The 20,622-nt window shown below is 40.0% G+C and overlaps 1 long non-coding RNA gene across 1 annotated transcript; it reads left to right on the top strand.

Annotated features, from left to right (window-relative positions):
* The first annotated feature begins 4,242 nt into the window (after positions 1 to 4,242).
* LOC144595509 (uncharacterized) lies at positions 4,243 to 19,730 on the top strand. Its single transcript, XR_013547506.1, has 3 exons — positions 4,243 to 4,330; positions 11,565 to 11,628; positions 19,655 to 19,730. It is a non-coding gene; the product is annotated as an uncharacterized LOC144595509 (long non-coding RNA).
* The last annotated feature ends 892 nt before the right edge of the window (positions 19,731 to 20,622 follow it).

The following is a 20,622-nucleotide window of genomic DNA, read 5'->3' on the forward strand; positions in this document are numbered from 1 at the left end:
GAGGCATTGGAGTCTGGAGTTTCATCACCAGTATGTCCTTGATTTTTTTGTGATAATTCACCTCTGGCAATGATCTGAGAATTGATAGTCAGGACATTTAAGCAACTACTTAAATGTACTGAAGTAATTAAAAAATGTAATTAAATAAATTAAAGGAAAATCTAATTATAAGCAGCTTAAAGCATTAGAACATGTTTTAAAAAAACCAAAGTGAATAAATCAGTGACCTACACATACCTTTGGAACTCAGGGATCAATGACCCGGTTCAAATGTAAAGTTTGGATTTCATATGCTTGCCTTCTTTAACTAAAACTATGAAGCCAAGTGTATCTCACATCTTACACTTACCTTCCATGTCTATGTGGCTGGACTCAATAATTATTCGAATGACAGAGTGACAAGTCAAAAGCATTCAACTTCGTTAACTTGTGTTTGTCAAAGTGCAGGAGTAAAATTGGGAGAAAGTTGGAGAGTAAGCTGCATGTAGTTATAGAACTATTTGCTTAAAGACAATCCAGCTCATTGCTTCTCCTAAATTTAATATTCAGCCAAGCTATGCAAAAGAGATGTCACTTAATGATGGGCTCAAGAGAATGGGGATACTCATTAAAGGAGGAAGGTTATAAGAACCTAAAACCGCATGAAGATGAGATAATTCAGATTGGTTTCTGTGAGTGAAATTAAGTTAGTGGGGTGGAAAGAAACTGGCCAGTTACTCCTTAGCTCAGTTGAGAAAAGTAGAATCCAATTTACCACAATATATAACTCAGTCTGAAGAAGGGTCTCGACCCGAAACGTTACCCATTCCTCTTCTGAGATGCTGCCTGACCTGCTGAGTTACTTCTGCATTTTGGGAATAAATACCTTTGATTTATACCAGCATCTGCAGTTATTTTCCTACAATATATAACTTACTCAGTGATACCACTTTAGCCGGTTTATGTAAAAGATCTTTATTCATCACAACGAATATGCATTCCCTTGAAGAAAATTCAGTAGAATATCTCCAAGCATGAAGTACATTGAGCTGTTAATCAAGAACATTGTTTTTTATACTGTTAAGAACAAAGATAACAGCAGGTATTTCGATACAATTTCATCATTGTTTCCTTCAATACTGAGTCTGACCAATGGTTCAATTGAATTAAATATATACATTGCCAGCACACTGTAACTGACCAGACACCTCTCAATGTTCAACACCTTTGCTGGGAGAAATAATTCATCAGAGCTTTAAAATGAGAGGTCCAAGAGCTTCTGAGATGCAGAATCCAGACATCTAAAAGTAACATTGTGAGGACTGACTGTCTGGGTACTCAGATATCCCAGTTAATTATAGAGCAAACATGCATGTATGCATGTATGTATGTATGTATGTATGTATGTATGTATGTATGTATGTATGTATGTATGTATGTATGTATGTATGTATGTATGTATGTATGTATGTATGTATGTATGTATGTATGTATGTATGTATGTATGCTTGATGTGCTAAGTGATAAAATCAATCCGGTCAACAACCTTCACAATGATGCAAAATAACATTGCTGAATATGTCCGACACCTAGTTAGATGTCAACCATTAACATAGGCCAATTTTCTTACATTTCTTACATTTAGCTGACTCATAAGAGAACGTCCCACGGTTATGTCAGTTTACAAACCATATCTCTTTAGCAGCCTCCTGCTGTGGGTCAGTAGACTGTAATGTTTGTTTACAAATCTGTCATTTTCATTACAAAACTGATTACAGCTTGTAGTTTACATTTAAACAGTTCTTTGTATTAATGCCTGCTATCCACATAATTCTTGAAGTATGTGCAATGTCCGACATTAAGAATCAATTATAGACACAAAATGCTGGAATAACTCAGCGGGATAGGCAGAGAAGGAGAGAAGGAATGGATGACGGGTCGGGTCAGTCTGAAGAAGGGTCTCAACCCAAAACATCACCCATTCCTTCTTTCCAGAGATGCTGCCTGTTCCTCTGAGTTACTCCAGCATTTTGGTCTATCTTTGATGTAAACCAGCATCTGCAGTTCCTTCCAACACTCAGAACCAATTGACTGCTTCTCCTGACTGCATATTAATGGATCACCAACAGGACTCCAAATTGATGACTAGGTTTTGCTGGATAATATTCAAAAGCAATGAGTCATTTTAGTTACCAGGAAAAAGAGAAAATGAACAGCAAATGGATGTGCATTTTGAGGAGAATTAAATACTCGAAGAAGCTGAACTCCAAACTTTCCACTGGGCACCCAGTTTAACAGGAACAACTGGGGAGATAGAACTCGCAAGAATTTCATGCTTTGCCTTTACCGATGAAAGTTGATTCTTGTTATAACTGTTCAGTTTTAGTGTCACAGAAGCCAGCAGGCACATGATGTAGAATTCATTAATTTTTTTGTATGTTAATCAATACATTGGCTTGAATTTTGCTGACTGTGGGTTGCTGACTGTGGGTTGCTGTCAAGACTCACCACAGAGTTGCCTATTAATTGTGCACTTACTCGATCCATATGAGCAAGGCTAAATGTGTGTAATAGGAAGGCTTGATCCTAACCAGCAAGATGCTGCCCGGAGGCAAAGTTTGGCAGGTTAATGCTGTCACATTTAATTGTCAGACCTAGCCCCGACTGTGAAACAACTGAGAGCACCTCTAACATCTGGCAAAGTCATGCTCCCTGCTTTATCGTTCATCATTGTTACTGTTTTGTCAATCCCTCTGAGGCGCCCTAACTATTAAAAATCAAATACATAATGACTATTAAAAAAAACATTGAACAATTTAAGAATAATATTAAATAACCTCAAATTACCCATACCTAGAAACATTATAGCATGGCACTTGTTTTTCTTTCAGAACTGTGTTCAATTTTAACCAAAAGCAATCTGCTGGATGAATCAGCAGGTCGTGTGCCATCTGTGGAGGCAAAGCAATGTTTCAGGTCGAGACTCTGCATCAGGACTGAGAGTGTGAAGGCGGATAGTCAGTATAAAGAGGTGAGAGGGAGGAGTAATACAGGGGCTTCTAGATGATAGGCAGAACCACGTGAGGTGGGGATGATGGGCAAATGTAGCCATGTATGGGAGGAGAAAGGTGGGGATAGGGACAGGGGCTGGAAGGTAATATGTGAAGAGACAGGAGGTTACAAATGCTGAAATCTGATAAGTAACAACAGTGACAAGTGGAGCCAGATAATAGAGAGATGATGTGCAGATGGATCCAATTGCTAGTGATAAAAATGCCACAGTAGATAAAATGTGTGGTAAGCAGATGGGACCAGGGGATGAAGGGGAGAACCTGGATGGATCTGTTGCAGGGAGAAAGTAGCACAGGATGTATGGATTAACTAAAGTTGGAAAATTCAATGTTCAACCCATTGGGCTGTAGACTATACAGGTGGAATATGAGGCGGTGTTCTTCCAGATTATCTTTAGTCTCAAACTGGAAATGGAGAAGGACAAGGAAGGATGGGTCAGTGTGCAGGAATGGGAAGTGGAGTTGAAATGGCACACAAACAGGAGACCAGGATGCTGATTGCAGGCATACAAGTGCCGGTGTTCTGCAAAAGGGTTGCCTCATCTATGTTTGGTCTCGTTGATGTAGAGGAAGCCAAAATGAGAGCACCGAATGAAGTAAATGAGGCTGAAGATTTTGCAAGAATATTTGCCTGACCTAGAAGGGCTACTTAGATTCATGGATGGAGGTGAGGGAGGAGGTATGGGGACAAGTGTTGCACCTCCTTTGGTTGCAGTGGAAAGTACGTGGATGGGGTTGTGTAGAAGAGTTGAGATGAACAAACCAGGGAGTCATGGAGAAAGCGAGATATCTGCGAAAAGCAGAATGGGATGGGGAGAGGATAGGGGACTGGTGGCAAGATGATCTTGTAGCTGGTGGAAATGTCAAAGAATGATGTGTTAGATGTGCAGGCAGGAAGGGTGAAAGGTGAAGACCAAGAGAACATTATCTTTACTCTGTCTGGGAGAAGGAGCAGAGCGTGAGAGCAGGTCTGGGAAATAGAGGAAATGTGACATTATAACAGATAAACTGCTGGCAGCCTTGAGGCGTGTTCAGTTGGATAAAACCACAGGGTCTGAGCAAATGTCTCCCAGGTGATTGCAGAAATCTAAAGAAGAAATTACAGGGTCCTTGGCAGAGATATCTGCATCATCTTTAGCCACAGGTGACACACTGGAGGACTGGATGGCTAATGCTGTGCTTTTATTTACGTAGGGTTTTAAAGACGAACTAGTGAATTACAGGGCGGTGAACACACTGGAAGGAATTCTGAGGGACAGGATACAACAGCATTTGAAAAGGTATGGATTGATTAGGGATAGTAGGCATGGGTTTATGCATGGCAAACTGTGTCTCACAAATTTGGTTGAGATTTTCATTGCTGAAGAAGATTGATAAGGGCAGGGTGCTAAATTGTGTCTATATGGATGTTGGCAAGGCCTTTGACAAGGTTCTGCATGATAGGCCAGTACATAAAGTTAGATAACGTGGCATCCATGGTGAGCTAGCCAACTGGACTCAAAATTGGTTTTGTGATGCGAGTCAGTTGGTGGCAGTAGAGCATTGCTTTTCTTATTGGAGGCCTATGACCAATGGTGCTAGAGATTTGTGCTGTGTTCACTGTTGTTTGTCATCTATATTAGCTACTTGAACTTTAACTTCTCCAAAAGTGTTGGAGTAACTCAGCAAGTTAGGCAGCACCTCTGGAAAACATGGATAGGTAACTTTTTGGGTTCTTCACTTCCACAATATAGAGTGGGACTAGGTCAGTACCAAAGATTTAGTCGGGGAAGAATTTGTGAGGTTTATCCAAGAATATTCACTGGGAGAAGATGTTATTGGGTAAGCCTACTTCTGATATGTGGGAGTCATTTAAAGGACGGTTGATTGAATGTCTGAACAGGTATGTTTCAGGAAGGAAGAGGGACTTAGGTGGCAAAGTAAAGGCATTTTGGATGGCCAAATAAGTTGTAAATTTAGTCAAAAAGAAAATGGAAGTGGATAGAATCAGAAAGGCCCTTTGACGAATATAAAGAAAGGATGAAGGAACTCAAGCAGGAGATTAAAAGAGCCAAAAGGGGCCATGAAATGGCTTTGAGTCGGATTAAAGAAAATCCCAAAGCTTTTTATACCTACATTAAAAACAAAATGGTAACCAGGGAGAAGGTAGTACTGCACAAGGACAAAGGAAGGAATTTGTGCTTGGAGTCTGAGGATGTAGGCAAGGTAATAAACAAGTACTTTGCATTTGTTTTCACCAAGAAAATGTGTATAAAATCATGAATGGAATGTGTACAAAATTATGAGTGGTAAACACAGTCTCTTGCCCATAGTTGGGGAATCAAGAACCTACGGACATAGGGTTAAGGTGAGGGGAAAAAGTTTTAATAGGAATCTGAGGGGTAACATTTTACACAAAGGGTGGTGGGTGTGTGGAACGAGCTTCAAGTGAAGGTAATTGGGGCAGGTACTATCCAGAATATGATAGGTTTGGAGGAATGTAGGCCAAACACAAGCAGATAGGACTAGTGCAGATAGTATGAATAGAAAAGGATTAGATGAAATGTTGCCAAATGCAGGCAATTGGCTCAGCCAGACATCTTGGTCAGCGTGGATGAGGTTGGGCACCAGTTTGAAACACTTGTTTCTGTTGTGATATTGCAGGGACTACTTTGTTGTATCACAAGGACTACTTTGTTTGCCACTGTAGTAATGTCTATAATAAGAGAATGAGGTGATTAGGTGGCCACTCTGGTTCCAGGTGGCCACGGAATAAACAGCCTGGATTTAAGCTCCAGCATGATAACCTTTTAAACATGTGTACACGTGGTCCATTCCAGAGTCTCAACAAAGGTACAAAAGATACCACGAAGTAAAATATGGTGGCAGCGGTTTGGTGTTTAGCCAGAAAGGAAAAAAAAAAGCCCAAGCAAAAAGGTTAAAAAAAAAACATAGAGCCCTAACGGAAAAAAAAAGTTTCCAGCTCGGTAAGGGACGCTAGGATTGCAACTCGACATGGCCAATTTATGTAGGTATAATTACCTGATCAGTAGTCAGCGCCGAATGTCCGACATGACGCTGCAAGCTGCTGAGGGCGGTGTGTGAAGGCCCACATCGCGCCCCAGCCCTGTGCAGGCCCAAGTTCGGAAACTGGAGGGACTGGCTTCACACGGAGGCGAGGTGACCGGAGAGACCGGCCACACACAGAGGCGCGGCAACTGGAGATGAGTGACCACCCGGAGTGAGTGACCACCCAGAGTGAGTGACCACACGGAGTGAGTGACCACCCGGAGATGAGTGACCACTCGGAGATGAGCGACCACACGGAATTGAGTGACCACCCGGAGTGGAGTGACCACCCAGAGTGAGTGACCACCCAGAGATGAGTGACCAACCGGAGATGAGTGACCACCCAGAGATGAGTGACCACCCGCTGGGGAGTGACCACCATGAAGGCGCAAAAAGCAATTATGTGTTAGTGTTGTTTGTTAAATATATTTTAGCCCTAGAAAGATAAAGAAAACAAAACAAACAAAAAAAAGTAGACAAAACAGTTTTTATATAAGACAAGGGGGATGTTATGATATTGCAGGGACTACTTTGTTGTATCACAAGGACTACTTTGTTTGCCTGTGCAGTAATGTCTATATAAGAGAATGAGGTGATTAGGTGGCCACTCTGGTTCCAGGTGGCCACTCTGGTTCCAGGTGGCCACGGAATAAACAGCCTGGATTTAAGCTCCAGCATGATAACCTTTTAAACACGTGTACTTGTGGTCCGTCCAGAGTCATAACAAAGGTATAACAGATACCGGACCACGAAGTACAACAGTTTCTGTGCTGTAGAACTCTGACTATGACTCATTACAAACTTTTTTATTTTGCTTATTTCAATGTAACATGCTATGATCTCTGTCTGACTGATCACCCCCTAGGTAACATGTGGTATGGGATTCCCTCAGGGAAGAAGCTTGCTTAAGCTGGTGGCCACAATTATACTGGGGGATGTTGTTCTCCCTTTCCCCATATTTTCCCTTAGTTGCAGAGCAGTTTTTGTTTGCAACTGGTCTGTGGGTGGTAAGAGTGGAGTTAATTTTAGAATTACAAAATTAATGTGATTGGTGTGCAATGATTGCAAGTTTCCATGCAGCTCCCATCAGGGACTTTGGAGCATAAATGTTCTTTTAAGGTGGAAATATAATAATGCGCCTTCAAAGAAGTGCAATGAACAATTATTTTGGGAACCTGAATTGGTGCTGGCATTGCACACAATAACATTTTGATACATCTAAATTGGCCATTCCAACGTCCAGGCATGAAGATCACTGCATTAAGTTTAGAGATACAATGCGAAAACGGGCCCTTCGGTCACCATGTTCGGTGCGGACCAGCGATTCATGTACAATAGCACTATCCTACACACTAGGGACAATTTACGATTTTGACCGAAGCCAATTAACCTATAAACCTGTATGCCTTTGGAATGTGGGAGGAAACTGGAGCTCTCAGAGAAAACCCATGTGGTCACAGGGAGAATGTACAAATTCTGTCCAGAGAGCACCCAGGATCGAACCCGGGTCTATGGCATTGTAAAGCAGCAACTGTACCGCTATCCCAATGTGCCACCGCAAATTATAATAATTATTACTCATATTACTTAAAATAATTTAAACTATTATAGCAAATGCAAATAATTTCAACCCACTAGTTTCTTTCTTTGGAGATATAAAATCTCTCAAAATGAATCAGTTTATGGATCTGGTATGAATGAACACTGGGAAATTCTAGCAAGTGTGCACTCCCTTGCAACAGATTGAAAAGCAAGAATTTGTGACATTTCATTCAGATATGGAAATGCCAAGATCTTGACCTTACTTACATTTATGTCATTAAATATTGACAGTTCTGCATGGGGCTGTCCTTTATTGGACACAGAGACAAGTTAAGTCCAAAATAAATGTTCCACATTTACAATGCTTAAATGCTAAGCAAATTTCATGACAATATTTTGTTTCGATTTAGTTAAGGAGTTATTTGAACTGTAATTTAGTAATTTGTAAATTTAAACTATGGATTTAAAAAGATCCTAAATATATTTATTTTAACTTGCACTTGGTTACAAAACTCGGTATTTTAAGATTGCTGCAAGACTGTTCCACACTATGGACCAGTCACTTTTCAATTCATCTTACTCTGCACTAAAATGACACCTTAAACACCATTTGCTTTCAGCTGACTCTAGTTTCAATTCATATCTGCAGAAATAGTTACTGATTCTCAGGGTTTTTGTGCTAAAATAAACTTCTAAGTACCCATGTTGACATGTTTTGAACCCAATTCATTTCCGATGCCTAATGGACACCACTTAAGAGACCTTTATCTGCTTTCTAAGGGATCTCTTGAACTTCTGTTTCCCAGAAGATTAAAAGAATTGCAAAGTTCTTTCTCATGTCAGCAGGTGTTCCTTTTCTAACTTGAACTTTATCACTTGGACACTTATCTCCATGTCACAGTAAGACAGTGTGCTGTAGAGTTTAAATTATTACACAAATGATCCAGGGGTTCGGAAAATGGTCCTAAAATATGAATTCAAATTTCATCGTGTTATTTGCTGAGAAATTTAACTGGTTATATATTCTGGAATAAGAAATAAAAAGCTAGTCTCGGAAATGGGGACCACAAATCTTTGAAATTGCCATGAAATATAATTTGGATTACCTCACTCTTTATTAACATACATATGAACATATGAATTAAAAGCAGGACCAGATCATTCGGCCCATCAAGCCTGCTCTGCCTTTGGTTTAGTTTAGTCATACGACATGGAAATAGGCTCTTTGGCCCACCGAGTCCACGCTGACCATTGATCATCCATTCACACTAATTCTATATTATCTCTTTTCACATCCTTATATCCTAGGGGAAATTTAGAGGCCAATTAACCTACAAACCTGCACACATTTGGGATGTGGGAGGACACTAGAGCGTCCAGAGGAAACCCACACGGTCACAGGGAGAACTTGGAAACTCCACACAGACAGCACCCGATGTTAGAATTGAAGCCAGGTCTCTGACATTGTGAGGCAGCAGATCTACCAGCTGTGCCACTGTGCCGGCATAATTATTCAGATCTGTATTGGTATCTTTAATCAGATCGTTGTTGTAGTAACAATTGTCATTACATCACGGTATTGCCTTCCGTGAAGGAAATGCCAGGATCTCATTTGCCCGAGGAACACAACCCAAAATAGCCTGCCAGGACTGTATTGGCACCAGGTTTCGGATATATCTGCCTGTGAGAGTAGTAGAACATTGATCCAATGTAAAGAAAATAGACAGGCAGAGCAGAGATAAGGAAGGTGTTGGATGTTTGGAAATATCATTGTGCTTAAGAAGTAGATGTAGATGTAACCAATTGTTCTGTGTGTGCAACAAGTTGATATGTTCACTTAGACAATGGATATCATTGAGGCCCAGGGTGTAGAAGTGGGACAGAGAAATGTGCAAACAGATGCAGTCTTTGGTGTTGCTGGTAAAAGTTGGTGAATCTAGAAGTGCAATAAACTCCAGTCTACGTCTTATGCAAGGACCTAGTGAAACGATTGAAGGACTTTTTAAAACTTAGAACTAGCTGAAATCTTTGAGTACTGGAGGAAATTGTTGGTGGCGCATAGTCAGCTTAGGAAACAGTCAATGAAATCCAATTTCCAAACCTTTTTAGATGTAGCATTGTAGGATTGTTCAGTCTGATGATTAGTGCTTGAGAAGGTGAAGCAATTTAATGTGGAGGATTTAATGTTTGAGGAAATGTGTAGAATGGCCAGAGACATTGAATAACGTTTAAGAACATGGAACATGAAGCCAACAGTCCTGTCCCTTCAGCTACCAAGTCTCCATAATAGCCACAACATCACAGTTCCAGACTACGTTCATGTGCTTTATCCATAATAAATCTTGCTTGAAATAAACCCCATTAGTCTCAAAGTGTTCATTAACCTGGCCTAGCCTGTCCTTCCTTTCAGATTTACTTGCCATAATCTCAACTGCCCAAAAATTCCTCCGCTTGCTGCTCTGGTTTCCAGCCCTATTTCCCTTGTATTACATTCATCTCTGGATCACTTTTTCAATAAGAACCCCTATGTCAAAATGCTATTCATTGAATGCAGCTCAGCCTTCAACATTATAACACTGAGTTGGCTCATCACACAACTCCTGAACCTCGTTGCCCTCGGAGGCTCTGGCTGCAACTGGCTTCTGGATTTCCAACAGGCAGACCTCTTTCACAACCCCATCCCGATTTTCAGTTTAGTTTCTTATTGGCATGCGCACCGAAGTACTGAGTGAAAAGCTTTTGTTTGCGTGTTGTCCAGTCAACGAAAAGATTATACATGAATACAATCAAGCTGTTCACAGTGCACAGATTTACATCTACCTCATTTAATTATTTCATTGTTGCAGTTTAGATTTTGTTTGCACTTCTTCAAGGAGATAGGAGGAAATTCAATGCACCCCAGTGTATCTGACAATAAACAAAACTATCTATCGGATTTGTGCTGTGCCTGTGACTAAATCACATGGAGATTGGTATTGGTTTATTATTGTCACATTTGCCGAGATAGTGAAATAGGTTATTTTGCATGCTATCCAAGCAAATCAGACCATGCTTCAATCCATCAAATAGTGCAAGAAGGTAAGCAGAGTGCAGAATATAATGTTAGAGCTACAAAGTTCAAATAAAAATGTGCAAAGCCTGCGATGAGGTAGATAGAAAAAAAAAGTCATCCTTAGCATTGAAGAGATCCGTGCAAGAGTCTAATAACAGCAGGATGAAGCTGTTCTTGACTCTGCTTTAAAGCTTTTGTATCTTCTGTTAGATGGGAGAGGGTAGAAGAGCAAATGATCAGCATCCGAGTGCCCCTCAATTCTGCAGTCTGCTTTCCAGAGGATAGAAGTGAGGATAGAAGTTGGCACAAAATGCTGGAGTAACAGGCAGCATCCCTGGTTAGAAGGAATGGGTGATGTTTCAGGTCGAGACCTTTCTTCAGTCTGTACAAGGGTCTCAACTCGAAACGTCACCCATTCCTTCTATCCAGAGATGCTACCTGTCCCGCTGGGTTACTCCAGCATTTTGTGTCTATCTTCGGTGTCAACCAGCATCTGCAGTTCCTTCCTACACATTGGAAGGAGTTGATGTGGGGGAAATCTGGTTTGTTTCATGGACTGGGCTGAGTTCACAACTCACTGCAATTTACTTGTGGTTTTGAACAGAGCAGTTGCCATAACAAGCTATGGTGCATTCCAATTGAATGCTTTCTTGAGTGCATCTAGAAAAATTGGTAAGAGTGGTTGGAGAAATGTGGAAGATATTTTTGCTGCCCTTTTTGATTGTGGTTTATTGGTTTGCCAATCAAGGATCTAGTTACAGAGGGGGGGTCCTAGGTCCAGCAGTTTGGAGATGACTTTGGTTGAAATTATCACGTTGAAGGTGGTTACAGTTAATATACAGGAATCTGACATAGCTGTTCTTGTTATCCAGATGTTCCAGGGACAAGGGACGTGATGTCTAGGGAAGATGGACCTGGCATGGATTTGGAGCAATGGTGAGTGAATTGCAGTGGATCAAAGCTATCGGGAGGCTGGAATTGATTTGCGCCATAACAGGCCTGGACTCCTTCTGGGCCTGTTGCTTTCCATGGGTTCACTCTCAGGATGGCAGATCTGATACCATGGGTGCAAGTCTTTGTTCACCATAGTTAAGGTCAGAGATACAGCATGGAAACAGGGCCTTCGGCCCACTGAGTCCGCACCGACCAGCGATCCATGTGCATGAACACTACCCTACACACTGGGCTAAAGGAATCAAGGGATATGAGGAAAAAGCATGAATGGGGTACTGATTTTAGATGATCAACCATGATCATATTGAATGGCGGTGCTGACTCGAAGGGCCGAATGGCCTACTCGCACCTGTTTTTCTATGTTTCTATGTTTCTAAGCAAGCATTCTCTTGAAGATGTGCTCAATAGAATCTCTCAAAACTCAAAGTAGATTGAGTTTTTACTCAAGAACAAAGATAAATCAGGTGATTCAATACAATTTCACGAGCTACGTTGACATCATTCACTTCAATATTTTGAGCCTGACAAATGCTTCCATTGAATTACAATGGGCATATACTGTAATTGACAAGAGTCCTCTGAATGTTCAAACACCTTTGCTGGGACAAAGTAATTTACTGGATGGTCTAAAAACTTAGTCATAGAGTTATACAATGTGAAAACCAGCCGTTTGACCCAACTAGATCAAGCCATCCACCATGCCTCATCTGCACTAGTCCCACCTGCCTGCACTTGATTCACAACCCTCTAAACCTATCCTATCCATATCCCTGTCCAAATGTTTCTTAAATGTAACGATAGTACCTGTCTCATCTACCTCCTCCTGCAACTCATTCCAAATACCCACCACCCTTTGTGTAAAAGAAAAGTTACCTCTCAGGTTTCTATTAAATCTTTCCCACCTCACCTTAAACCTGTGTGCTTTTGTCCTCGATTCCCCTACTCTGGTCAAAAGACTCTGTGGATTTATCCAATCTATTCCTCTCATGATCTTGTACATATCTATAAGATAACTCGTCATCCTCCTGTGCTCCAAGGAATAAAGTCCTAGTCTGTTCTTCCTCTCCCTATTGCTCATGCCCTCAAGTCCTGGTAACATCCTCATAAATCTTCTCTGCAATCTTTCCAGCTTAACAACCTCTTTTCTATAACATGGTGACAAAAACTGATCACAATAAATGTGGCTTCACCAATGTATAACACAACTATAAGTTTAAGTTTAAGAATAAGGGGTAGGCCATTTAGAACGGAGATGAGGAAGAACTTTTTCAGTCAGAGGGTGGTGAAGGTGTGGAATTCTCTGCCTCAGAAGGCAGTGAAGGCCAGTTCGTTGGATGCTTTCAAGAGAGAGCTGGATAGAGCTCTTAAGGATAGCGGAGTGAGGGGGTATGGGGAGAAGGCAGGAACGGGGTACTGATTGAGAGTGATCAGCCATGATCGCATTGAATGGCGGTGCTGGCTCGAAGGGCTGAATGGCCTACTCCTGCACCTATTGTCTATTGTCTATTGTCTATAACACAATCTCCCAACTTCTATACTCAATACTGACTGATGAAAGTCAATGTGCTGAAAGCCTACTTGACCACCATATCTACCTGGTACCACTTTCAAGGAACCAGTAAACTGCACTCCTAGATCCATCTGGTCTACAACACTCTCCAGAGCCCTGTCATTCACTGTTCAGGTCTTGCCCTTGTTAGACTGCCTAAAATGCAACATCTCGCACTTCTTTGTGTTACATTCTGTGAACCATTCCTTAGCCACCTGCCTAACCGATGAAAATACTGCTGCAATTTTGGACAACCATCTTCACTTTTTACAAAAAAAACACTGCTGAGGACAGAGAACCAAAACAACCAATATTAGTTTTTGGGGGCTGTCAATTTGGGTACACAAATATCTCAATTATTGCTATTTAGAACAAATATGCTTCTTGCTATGTTTGATTTGCTAAGTAACATGAATGGTTTGTAATCTACCTTAATCTCTGTTACTATGATGTAAAATAAATTAATGAAGGTGCCTGATGTATAATCAGATATAGCCATTTGACCTAGGCCACTTTTTTTTACATTGAGCTGATGCACATGAGAACGTCTCATGGACATGTCAGTTTACAAACCGCATTGTTTGAGCGGCCTCCTGCTGTGGACCTGTAGCATGTGCTCTGTAGACAACTCTGTTTGTTTACAAAGTTGTCCTTTTAATTTCAAAACTGATTACTGTTTGTAGTTTATATTTTAACTGTGTTCAAAAGACTAGTTCACATTTGGATCATTACGTGCTCTCCACATAATTCCTGATGGATGTACAATATCTATCAATCCTTTAGATTAGCATATCCTATTAGAAGTAGCAATCCAATATTACACAGAATATTTTAAGCATTTTCGGACTGTTTATGAATGTTTTGTTCCTTGCTCTACCTTTGTTATTTGCCTTTGCAAGAAGCAGCATCAAAATGCATATAGCCATCACAAAATGGGTTTCACTTCCCCGAAACTAAGGCCTAAACAATCCTTAAGGCTGGGAAAATATGCCATTGTTATTTATGGCTCTCCTATATTCCTTCCAAAGTAACAGGAACAAGAGATGGATAATTTTCAGCTATGTTAATACCAAGCTCCATTTTCCAATATGAATTTAATTCAGTCAGAAACACTTACAAAACATTGAAGTAAAAACTAGTCAATAATGACCAAGCAGAACTATTTCAATTAAATTCTAAATTGCGTGTTAAAATGGTCGACCATGTCAAAAATATATTTCTGTTTTTCTTTGCAGAAAGACATTGTTGTGGGGGCGAGTTGGGCCGAAGGGCCTGTTTCCACACTGTTTCACTCTATGACTCTATGACTCTAAAGACTGAATTATGTATGTGCAGTGCTATTACAGTAATTGATACATTAGGAAAATGACGTGATGCGTCTTCAAGTAATACAAAGGAGTATTGGGAATTCTGCTTTTTGCCACAAATCTAATTAAATTGCAGGAAACATGTCCCACTCCCTTTATACTCCCATAGGGTAGATATGGAAAGCTATGAATTGTAATAAAGTGAAGTATCTCTTATTATGGTGCAGTAATTTCCTTTCATTACCATCAAGTTTCAGGCAATTGACAGGACAAATGTGTAGCACATATGGAAAAAGCTTCCAGAAATTAACAATCCATTGGCAATTGCAAATTACTTGCCAATGACAATATGGTCATGTCATAATCACCCTTCTCCCTGTTTTCATGCTGAAGTTATCATATTCAAGTGAATAAGTTAATATCACTGACAAAACAGCAAGTTGAGGAATCTAGTTTGAATATGATCTCATTCATGTCAATTCCAGATTATCATTTTGAACAGGAAGCATCTTCCTTTATTTGCTTTCTCATTGTGAGTGGAATTGAAGTTAATTGTTGACATGGATGAGAAGATAAAAGAATTATGGATTTTGAAAAAAGTTTTATAGGAATAAGTATATAGTGACAGCCACTGATAATTTGGCAGAAACAAATAATTTTCTCTTTCTAATATTTTTTATCGGCAACAAATGCTGTCAAAAATGGATGAGTGATTTAACTCAAAACATGATTTCCATTGAACTGTGTTAATTCATTTGATAAATTACCGCAGAGAAATGAAAAACTGCTTCTTTTAATTTATTTTACTTGCCTGGTATGGGTAAGTTTTTCCACTTGGGGTCTCGACCCGAAACGTCACCCATTCCTTCTCTCCAGAGATGCTGCCTGACCTGCTGAGTTACTCCAGCATTTTGTGAATAAATACCTTCGATTTGTACCAGCATCTGCAGTTATTTTCTTATATTATTCCACTTGGAGTTACATCATGATTGATGTAATGATGGTGTGCATCATGATTGATATTTTTGAGGAGCCTGCATATTTTTGGGCAACCATTTGACAGAACCAGAGTAAACAATAGGTTAGCTGACTCATGGTGATTATGACCAGCTAGCCACTCCAGCCACAAAGTAAATTCACCCTAATTTAAATTCATCAGCTGAGTTCCAAAACATGATATAACGCATTCACGATTCAAATGTTTAAAGTAAGACCAGCAGCATTACCCCCAAAAATATGCAGGCATTGGGATATGATTTGTGGCTGTGAAGAATAAAACAATCTTTGCAGCGTTGGCCTAGATTGTTCTAGTGATTCACATATTGTCGTGTACAGTTGGGTAAGTTGACCTTTAGGAACTGAGATACCATGTGATATGACATTGGTACTGGGTTTGATTTGATGTGGCTGCTCACAATAAAAGATTGTATAAAAAAATGAAGTTTTCAAACTTCTTGATGTAGCTCCATATTCCGCCATCCTTAGCCAGAACTAACTGTTGAGCCTTCCCCAGGTGTCGCGCAACAAAACTCAGTATTTTGGTTGGTGTTGGCACCTTGTTACCTTTTTCTCTCAGTGAGCAACTTTGTTGAGGTCCTGGGGTGGAGGGAGAGCAGAGGAGCAAGATAATTTATGAGGAATAATGCTACTCTAATATGAGACTAATTAAATGCTGTGAGTCAATTGATACCACAAGCTGAACATGGTGCTGTTCTTAATGGGAAATATGAGTCTGACTTTGTTGAGAAAAGGAATTTAAAGGAATGTAAACCAGACTAATGGGAGGACTTAACAATCAAGGGAGCATGTAGGACTATAAGATGAAGAGAGCTGGAGATAAGAACATGAAATAACTTTGGTCCAGGCAAGTTTTTGAGGCAAGCTCAGGCTCACAGGTTACTCTTTCTTCAAAGTAGAGTCACATGGACACTGCAGCTCAGTTCAGCGGGAACATGCTGCAGTAACTCAGGCAGCATCTCTGGATAGAAGGAATCAGGGGAGACTTGACTCTCAGCCTGAAGAAGGGTCTCGCCCCAAAACGGCATTTATTCCTTTTCTCCTGAGATGCTGTCTGACCCGTTCAGTTACCCCAGTTTTTTGTGTTTATCCTCTAGTTCTTGATCTGCCGGTGCATTCACACCATCTATCCCCCTCATAATGGAATACACCTCCGTAAGATCACCCCTCAGCTTCGTGCACTCCAAGGAATAAAGTCCTAGCCTGCACAAACTCTCCCTATAGTTCAGACCCTCAAGTACTTGCAAGGATGCAATATCCTTGTAAATCTTTTCTGTACTCTTTCCAGCTTACTGGCTTCTTTCCAAAACTGCAAATGTTGACTCAATTATGTTTTATACGATTGTAACATAACATTCCAACTTCTCTACTCAATTTCCTGATTGATGAAGCCCATCACTATATATGCATCTGCCTGTAAATAATGATTTAATTGCATGAATTCATAAGATAAATAATTAATTGGTTTTCTTTCCATGCATTGTTTTTGTTTAAAAGGGGTAACAGAGTACATAAGTCCATTGCCCCTTAAGAAATTGAATTAACCATGTAGTTTGTTCTCAATACTTTGTTGCACTAGACATTGTTGTTCATATTGAAATGGCTGCATTAAAAAAATAATGTTCCATTATTAGCTCTGTTTGGCCTAATCGACAAAACCTGCAAAAACATCAAAGAAACATACACCCAAAACATTGTTTGAGATCTGCCACAGCTCAAAATAATTCTACATTTCAGTAATAGTTTAGTTTAGAGATACAGCACGGAAACAGATTCTTTGGCCGATCAAGTCCACACCGACCAGCAATCCCCGCACACTAACATTATCCTACACACACTAGGGACAATTTACATTTATACCAAGCCAATTAACCTACAAACCTGTATGTCTTTGGAGTGTGGGAGGAAACCGATGATCTCGGAGAAAACCCACGCAAGACACGAGGAGAACGTATAAACTCCATACAGACAGCACCCTTAGTCAGGGTCAAACCCAGGTCTCTGGCGCTGTAAAGCAGTAGCTCTACTGCTATGCCACCGTGCCGCTAACAGCAGGATTCTTGAACAAGCAGCTGCTTTACACATTCACTGGTGGTCTCTTTTAAAATGTACCTACTATATTATCAGTATTTAACATGATATTGTGACCATTGGTCCCGTCGCCACCATCGATAATAATCCCTAGTGTTTGACTTGCAGGAGATTGAGTAGCATTTTTAAATAGTATTAAATACTTAATGTTCTGTACCACATTTTGTCAGAGATTAATTAGATTGTAAGGTATTCCATTTCATCTGTGTTTACTGAGATGTAAATGGTTGAATTAAATATTCTGTTATAAATTGTAATTATTTTTTTCCCATGAAGTTGATTCCCATGGTTGTGAATATTTCATAACCTGTTCTACTTTGCTATTCATTCACTCCGACTGATTACTGCACGACTGAAGTCATTAATATTCTGTTCAGCGTAATGAAGAAGTTTAGGATAAAGAATACTTTGTGATTGACCAGATTGGCAGATCAGATGACATTGACATGATCATCTTTTGAGTTTTTAAACTGCCAGGTCTCAACATTAAATGGAAAGAAGTTTTAATTTATTTTGCTTTGGTTTTCCTATTTCTTTCTTTGCTTGCATTGTAAAATGACTTTCTTTAAAAGTTACAGGAAGATCAAAGTCTGGCACCACAGCAGGCTGACAATATATTTTTTTCTAATGGCATCAGCGATGCAGGAGATATGAATATAAGAGACAATCACAGGGACAGAAGGAATACCAATATTATCAGTAAAGAATAAGTTTACATTGAAAAATGCAAGGGACAATATTGCAAATTTACAGTAGTATACAGGCAAAAAGATGTATACTCCACCGTACTCATTCAGGTTAGCTGCGGAATCCCTGAATATGGACCAGTCCACTGACTCAAAGCAGTCACGTAAGGTGTCATCCATGTCTGTTGACCATCATTTAACAATTCTCTCTACTAGATCCTCCTGCTTCAATTTTTGTTTGTACGCAGGGAACAGATGCACAGCTAGGTGATCAGATTATCCAAAATGTGGCTGAGGGACTGAGGCATTTTTTATTGATGTGCAGCAGTGGTCGAGGGTATTCTGGCTCCTGGTGGAACAAGAGACATGCTGGTAGTACTTTGGTAGTACTTTGTTAGTACGTCCCTGAGGTCTGTAATTGTGTGGAAGATACATTTTTCTAAGTGTATCCTATGGCTGACAGAAACATTGCCCATCAGCTAAAAATAACTCTGATTTCATATTCATATCCGAGGTCCTTGCATAAAAATATTGATCAGCATAAAATTGCCACAATATAAAAGACTGCACCATCAAAATTTGCTAATACCAAGGAAATCATGTTGTCAGTAAATTATTACATTTGCTTTGCAATAAACGTATTTGAATTTGATCTATATAAATCAGATTACAAATTGTCCAAATATTATGCTGAAAAAAGTTCTCTGAGTTTACTGGATTTGAAAAACTCAACTGAAGATTAAATAAATAGGTTTCCATAATAAAATGAAGCTTAATAGAAATAAAACATTTGAAGGTCAGGTACTGTGAAACAATTAATATTGGAAGATCTATCTTAAATTTTGTATGTTCAATACGATTTGACATTGTATGGACAAATTGGCAACCACATTTCCTCCTTGATAACCTTCAGCACAGGAGCACTTTAGAGTTGTGTGCTCATTTATCTGCTCTACTCACTCTACAACCCATGAATATGTAGCCAAACACAGTTCCAGTGGCATCTGTAATTTCACCAACAACACTATGGATAGAAATATGGATAATGATGAGTCAGAGTATAGGAGGGAGATTGATAATTTGATTGAATGGTGCTTGAACAACAACTTTGCTCATAATGTCAGCAAGATCAAGGAGCTGACTGTTGACTTTAAAAGCCGAAGATCCACAAAGATTCATTGAGAGGTTGGCAGTGGCGATAGGTAACAACCTGAAGTTCTTGGACATGCATATCACTGACAACCTGTCTTGGGCTGAGCACACTGATGCAATCATAAAGACAGCCCATCATGCCTCTACTTCCTTGAAAAATTGATGAGTTTTGGTATGTCGATTAATACTTTCTTGAACTTCTACAGGTGTACACCACAAAGCATATTAGCTGGTTGCATCATGGCCTGGTTCAGCAACTTGAAAGCTCAGGAGTGAAGGAGATTATAAAAGGTAGTGGACACTGCCTGGTTTACCAATGGTACTGACTTACCCACTATCGAAGGGATCTTTAGGAGGCTCTGTCATCAAGGACACACCCCAACCTAGCCACGTCCTCATTTTAATCTGCGAAGAAGGTCTCGGGATCTGAAAGCCTTGACTACCAGGTTCAAGAATAGCTTCTTTCCAACAATCATCAGGCTCTTGAACACTACATAACATTAAGTAAACTATGAACTATGGATTGTCTTTAGTTGTACTAAGGATTACAGGCTTTTTTGCATGTATTGGGTTACAATTTATTGATTTTCTGTTTATTGTATGTTATTTATGATATTGTGTTTACAGGGCCGTTATACTCCTTCAAGTAATAATTTCAATGTTCCTTGTTGGTACATAAGACAATTAAACACCCTTGACTTGCGTCTCCTGTGTGGAATAAATATCATGGTAAACATGTATCCAATGTGTCTTTGCACATGCAAGGCATATGCATGTAAATAAAAGGAAAAATGTGCAATCACTGTATGAAAATCATTAAGCAAAGGTGTAATACTGTCTGCAGAACAAAAGTGACAGATCTTATTTAATGATCCTCCATACTGGTGACCCCCACTTCATGGGGGTGGGAGATCGGGGGGGGGGGGGGGGGGGGGGGGGAAGGGGGTGGGGATGTTCATAGAATGCGATCCATGCAGTGATTTTCCCAAAGGCAAATCCCATCATGTGTCAAGGAACATGAGTTGAAAAAAAATTGTTTCTTAATCTACTTGTTTGCAACAGGAATTCTGTAAGAGCACATGTTCTTCTGCATCTCCAGGTGTCAAGGGTTATGGGGAGAAGGCAGGAGAATGGGATTCAGAGGGATCGATAGATCAGCCATGATTGAATGGTG

Source organism: Rhinoraja longicauda, chromosome 7 (assembly GCF_053455715.1).
Source record: "Rhinoraja longicauda isolate Sanriku21f chromosome 7, sRhiLon1.1, whole genome shotgun sequence".
NCBI classification, from domain to species: Eukaryota; Metazoa; Chordata; class Chondrichthyes; order Rajiformes; family Arhynchobatidae; genus Rhinoraja; species Rhinoraja longicauda.